Here is a 6900-nt window from a genome sequence, read left to right on the forward strand (position 1 = left end):
GGTTTAGAAAGTCCCCAAAGCAATTGTTCAGGGAAACTGTTGTATGGAAAAGAGGCTAGCCGCCATCACCACCTCACTGAGGGCAGCCAAGCCAAGCTTGGCTGAAGCAGGAAGGCACCGTTGGCAACACACTCTTGACACTGAAAATCAGACCTCCAAAATTTATTAAAGAATCTTAAGGAATTAACGTTTCTGGCCAGAAGTGGACTCCACTCGTCTTCCGGAAGAGGGAGCCGTGAGCACAGAAGCAAGAGAAGCTTTATACTTGTTTATTTAGCACAGTCCCTCCCTTCAGAGAAAGGATTAGTAAATTTCCTTCTGGGTTAAAATCTTTCTGATATGCTCCCTCTATATTTCCCCCTAACTATGTATAAACATGTTCCCCCTCCCTCATCTTATGTCCCAAAATGTTCAAAAATGGCAGAGAACTCCTTCTCTGAGGTGTGTTGTTTAATATTCAATTAACCTAGTAAGCAAACACAAAAATGATTTGGTCAAATGAGGTTACTGACTACAACTAGTTTGGGCTAGGTCTGCTGTTATCTTAAGTTTGCCTTCCGAGCTCCCTAATTCCTTATTTGGTCAAGGCTTCTATGGATAACTGAATTGTTTTGTAGAATCTTAACCTTAGCCTCTCTCACATTTTGAAAACCTCTTGGTCAAATGGTACCCACTATCCCACACTACCTCAAAGCTTGCAACACCGTGGAAACACAGCTTTTCAGTATTTCTCTCAAAAATACAAAGCTTGTACGATCTTCTTTTCTGTTCTTTGAATATATATTTAAGCTTAAATTTTTTTTTAAAGAAAAGGAATAGTGAGGGAAGATAGAATCAGTCAATAAGCATTATTTAAGCACTTCCTATGTTCCAGACACTGAAGATACAAAAACAAATTGAAACAACCCCAACTCTCAAGGAGTTTTTAATCAAGTGAAGAGGGTCAACATGGAGCACAGAGAACATCACACACACTGGAGTTAGTCATCTGGATTCCATAAACTTTTTTGCTTGTTTTATACTTTGATAATAATTTCAATATAATTGACTTACCCTATAATTCTATCAATTTTTTAGGCCTTTAAAAACATGGCACCAAAGTGCCATCAGAAATTCATAAAAGTCCATTAAAAAAAAACCTTCAGAACCCTGAAAAACACAGATAAGTAATTGCAAAATACAGTTAATAGCCCAGAGCCTGGGATAGCTTATGGGAAGAAGAGACTCATCCCATATTGGAGCCACAGACTTCTACACCCACCAAAGATAACAGCGCATCAGAAAGCAGCTTCCACCATTCCAGAGGATAGATGGCTCCATTAGCATTATCAGAAAGCTGCTTGCAAGACAGTGGTAGCCAATAATCCTGCTGTTCTCAACTTTTCTTTTGGGCTTTTCTTTAACTGGCTTGTCTTTATTAATCAAAGGAAAGAAAAAGATTAATGTACTTTTTTTGTTTTGTAGAGAGAGAAAATCAGAATTCTATTTTCACTAATCTTTAATTGAAATATAACATTTCTTTCAATTAGGAATGCAGGCAATGAATCACAACAGTAGGTTTCAAGGGGTCCACGCTAAAAAAAAGGTTATGAATTCTTGATCTGGTAGAATGTAATTTTTTAATAGTATTTTATTTTTCCAAATAGTATCAGTCATGAGAGTCTTTTCAGGCTTTTTCTGAAATCAGTCTGCTCATTATTTCTTGTATAACAATAATATTCTGTTACATACATATAACTTATTCAGCCATTCTCCAACTGATGGGCATCCATCCAATTTCCAATTCTTTTCTGTAACAAAGGGTACTGCAAACATTTTTGCATATATGGGTCGTTTTCCCTTTTTTAATGATCTCTTTAGGATACAGACCCAGTAGAGACACTGCTGGATTAAAGGTTATACACACTTTTTTTTTTTTTTATTATAGCTTTTTATTTACAAGTTATATGCTTGGGTAATTTTACAGCATTGACAATTGCCAAACCTTTTGTTCCAATTTTTCCCCTCCTTCCCCCCTCCCCCTCCCCAAGATAGCAGGTAGACCAATACATGTTAAATATGTTAAAGTATAAATTAGATACAATATCTGTATACATGTCCATACAGTTATTTTGCTGTACAAAAAGAATCAGACTTTGAAATAGTATACAATTAATCTGTGAAGGAAATCAAAAATGCAGGCAGACAAAAATAGAGGGATTGGAAATTCTATGTAGTGGTTCATAGTCATCTCCCAGAGTTCATACACCCAGAGCTGGGTGTAGCTGGTTCAGGTCATTACTGCTCTATTGGAGCTGATTTGGTTCATCTCATTGCTGAAGAGGGTCACATCCATCAAAATTGATAATCATATAGTATTGTTGTTGAAGTATATAATGATCTCCTAGTCCTGCTCATTTCACTCATCACCAGTTCATATAAGTCTCTCCAGGCCTTTTTAAAATCATCCTGGTTATATACACTTTTATAACCCTTTGAGCATAGTTCCAAATTGCTTTTCAGAATGGTTGGATCATTTCACCATCAACAATGCATTAGCGTCCCAGTTCTCCCATATACTCTTCAACATTCATCCTTATCTTTTCCTGACATCTTAGCCAATCTGAGAGGTGTGAAATGATATCCCAGGGTTATCTTAATTTGCATTTCTTTAATTAATAGTGACTTAGAACATTTTTTAATATGACTAGATGGCTTTAATTTCTTTATCTAAAAATTGTCCATATCCTTTAACCATTTATCAGTTGAGAAATGGCTTCTATTCTTATAAATTTGAGTCAATTCTCTACATATTTTACAAATGATGTCTTCGTTAGAAACACTGGCTATAAGAAATTTTTCCCAGATTTCTGCTTCCCTTCTAATTTTTGCTGCATATAATCAAAATTATCCATTTTGCATTTCAAAATGTTCTCTAATTTTTTGACCATAAGTTACTCCCTTCTCTACAGATCTGAGAGGTAAACTATCCCTTATTCTAATCTGCTTCTAGTATCACTCTTTATGTCTAAATCATGAACCCATTTCAATCTTGGTATATAGGGTGTAAGATGTTGGTCAATGCCTAGGTTTGTTTTTTTTAATAGCATTTTATTTTTCCAAATATATGCAAAGATAATTTTCAACATTCACCTTTTCAAAACCTGATGTTCCAAATTTTTCTCTCATCTCCTCCCCACCCAAGACATCAAGCAATCAAATAAATATAGATTTAAACATGTGCATTTCTTCTAAACTTATTTCCATATTCGTCATATCACATACACACACAAAAAAAACAGATCAAAAGAGAAAACACACACACACACACACACACACACACACACACACACACACACACAAAACAAGCAAACATCAACAACAAAAAGGTCAAAGTACCAAGTTTTGATGCACATTTAGTCTCCATAGTTCTTTCTATGGATGTGAATGGTACTTTCCATCACAAATCTCTTGGAATTGCCTTGAATCACCTCATTGTTGAAAAGAGCCGAATCCATCACAGTTGATCATCACAAAATCACAAAATTTAAAAAAATTTTGTTATTGTATACAATGTTCTCTTCGTTCTATTCACTTCACTCAGCAATGTCTAGTTTTTGCCATACAATTTTCCAGTTTTTCCAGCAACTTTTTTTTTTTTCCAAGTAATGAGTTATTTCTCTAGAAGCCAGAGTCTTTGGGTTTATCAAACTAGATTACTATAATCTTTGACTATTGTGTCTTGTGAACCTAACCTATTCCACTGATCTACTGCTGTATTTCTTAGCCAGTATCAAATGGTTTTGATAACTGCTGTCACAGTTGTAATTTTTAAAACAATTTAATACTGAGTAAAAATATAGAGTTAGTTTATTGAAATAGATTAGATTCACAATATACAAAAGCAAATAGTGTGATAGTAAGCTAGTATTAGACAAATCCATTAGGGATTTGGGGCAGGAATTCACTATTCAACAAAAACTACTGGGAAAACTGGAAAACTGGTAGAAACTAAGTGTTGAGCAACATCTCACATCATATACCAAAATAAATTCCAAATGGGTACATGATTTAGGCATAAAGGAAAATTATACATAAATTAGAGGATATGGAAGAAGAAATTATTTTTGAAATCTATGGACAGAGGAAAGTTTATGGCCAACTAAGAGATATAGAGAATCATCGAAGTAAAATGGACAATTTTGATTATATAAGATTGAAAAGGTTTTACACAAACAAAACCAATGCTGGTAAAATTAGAACAGTAGCAGTGGGAATCTTTACAGAGTTTCTCTTTAAAAAAGTATTTCTAAGTATGCAGAATATTGAGTTAAATTTATACGAAAAAAAGCCATTTCCTATAAATGGTCAAAAATATGGAAAGGCAATTTTCAGGAGAAAACCATATGATCATATTTTAAAAATATATTTTTAAAAAATGCTTTAAATCACTAATAATTGGGGAAATGCAAATATCTCTAAGGTCATATCTGTTAGACTGACCAAATTGATGGGGGAAAAAATTGACAAACACTAGAGGGGTTGGAAGAAAACTTCTTTAACATAAAAGAAGTCAGGCTCAAATTGTCTAAATCAAATATGGATAAATTTCTGGAAAAAACTAAATAGGAATGAGTTTTTCTCAACTGTATATGACACCTTCATCAAAACTGACCATATATTAGGGCATAAAACCTCATAACCAAATGTAGAAAACCAGAAATAACTAAATACATCTTTTTCAGACCATAATGAAATGAAGTTACATTTAATAAAGGGCTGTGGAAGTATATGCTAAAAGTTAATTGGGTATTAATCTAATTTAAAAGAATATGTGGGTCTAATAACAAATCATAATGAGAATTATTTCATTAAAGAACATGACAACAGTGAGACAACTTTCCAAAATTTGTGGGATACAGTCAAAGCAATACAGAAACTGTATGTGCCTTTTGACCTAGCAATACTACTACTGTTTGTATACCAAAGAGATCAAAAAAAAGGTAAAAAGACTTATATGTACAAAATATTTATACCAGACTTTTTTGTGGTGACAAAAAAAACTAGAAACTGAAGAGGTATCTCTTAATTGGGGGAATGACTGAACATGTGGTACCTAATTATGACCAGATAACCTCTAAGGTTCCTTATAGTTCTAAATCTTTTTTTAACGATACAAATGATAAATTATGTTTATACAATAAATAGCATACTGTCAATGTAATGCAGAAACTCTGCATGCCTTTTGATCTAGCAATACCACTACTATGTTTGTATGCCAAAGAGATCAAAGAAAAGGAAAAAAGAGAACGAACTCAAAAAAAAAAAAAAAAAAAAAAAAAAAGCTTACTCTGGGATAATGAAAACAATTTGGTTTCACTTGTAAATATTTCACTTGTAAAAAACAAGCAAGATTTATATGAGATTCCACTTGTAAAAAGTAAAAAATACAATTTTTTCAGTCTGTGCAATATTAATACAATACACATTAGAAATAGTAATGGCAAAAGGGAAGATGGAAAATAGCATGAGCTGTATTTCTTTTGAGCTCAGAAAGATTGTAAACATCACAAGATGGATCCCACCCACTTAAAAGTTCCACCCCTACTCCCTTACTGGCAGGGTCCCCTTCCCTTTCTTTGTCCTAGGCCTCTTTCAGTACATACTGTGGTTTCAAGAAAGTATGAAATTTACAGAATAAATAGCTGACCATACTTGAGGGTTCAAAATCACACCAATTTTTTTTTAATACAAAATTGCTAATAGGTTTTGAACTTGGGTCGATTTAAACAGTAAGGCTATTTTTGAGTCCCTGCCATATCTGACCAAGGTATCTTATTGGGAAAGTTAAAATCCAAGCGTGGAAGAGACAAACAAAAATTTATTTTTGATAAAAAAGGTGGGAAGATGGTTAAAGGAGAAGAAAAGGGAGGAAACTCACATGATGGCTCATCAGAGGAGAATAGCATAAAATCCTGAAATGGCTTTGAAAATGAACATGATGGACTTTTTTATATCGGCTAATGCTGTTCAGGTCTGTCACCTTTGACAAATATTAAGCATATGAACTAAATTCTTGCCACAGACTATTCCATAACAAGTGGTTTTTGCTCTAGGCTGGAAATGAAATCAAAGTCCTGGAACTGGTAGGGAGAATCTTGTTTCTCCTCTACTCTCACCCAAAATTGCTTAAGAAATTAAGAATTGTGAATTGTGTTTTCCTAAAAGAAAATGGCTTCATTGAATGGTTTCATAAGAGCAAGCAATTTATTCTCCCATACCTCCCAGCTTTCTATTCATAACACTCCATGGTGGTATTACCTATATTCATAGCTCTAAATCTTTGCAGCTACTGAGTTCAGGATGCAAATTCTGCATTCTACTGGGAGAAAGGGGAATCTTAAAGCCTGAATAAAGTTTCATCCTTTACAACATAGCATTTTCACTCTTTTTGTTTTTGCTTGTAATTTTTTTTCCTCTTTGATCTGATTTTTTCTTGTGCAGCATGATAATTGTAGAAATATGTACAGAAGAATTGCATGTTTAACATATATATATATATATATATATATATATATATATATTGGAACTAAACTTTATGTTCCAATTAGATAGCAAGTAATATATATATATATATATGCATATATTGCATGTTTAACATATATATATATATATATATATATATATATAATATATATATATATATATATATGAACAAAACTTTATGTTCCAATTAGATAGCAAGTAATATATATATATATTGGAACATAATCTATCTATGGATTCTAATTGGAACATAAAGTTTTGTAAGGGTCGATGTTGAAAAAAATATCCATGCAAATGTTTTGAAAATAAAAAGCTTTAATAAAAAAAAGTTTGAACCATGAATATTTATTTGCATTGCTATTTTTAGTGTCAGAT

The sequence above is a fragment of the Antechinus flavipes genome, chromosome 1 (genome assembly GCF_016432865.1).
Source record: "Antechinus flavipes isolate AdamAnt ecotype Samford, QLD, Australia chromosome 1, AdamAnt_v2, whole genome shotgun sequence".
In the NCBI taxonomy this organism is placed as follows: domain Eukaryota; kingdom Metazoa; phylum Chordata; class Mammalia; order Dasyuromorphia; family Dasyuridae; genus Antechinus; species Antechinus flavipes.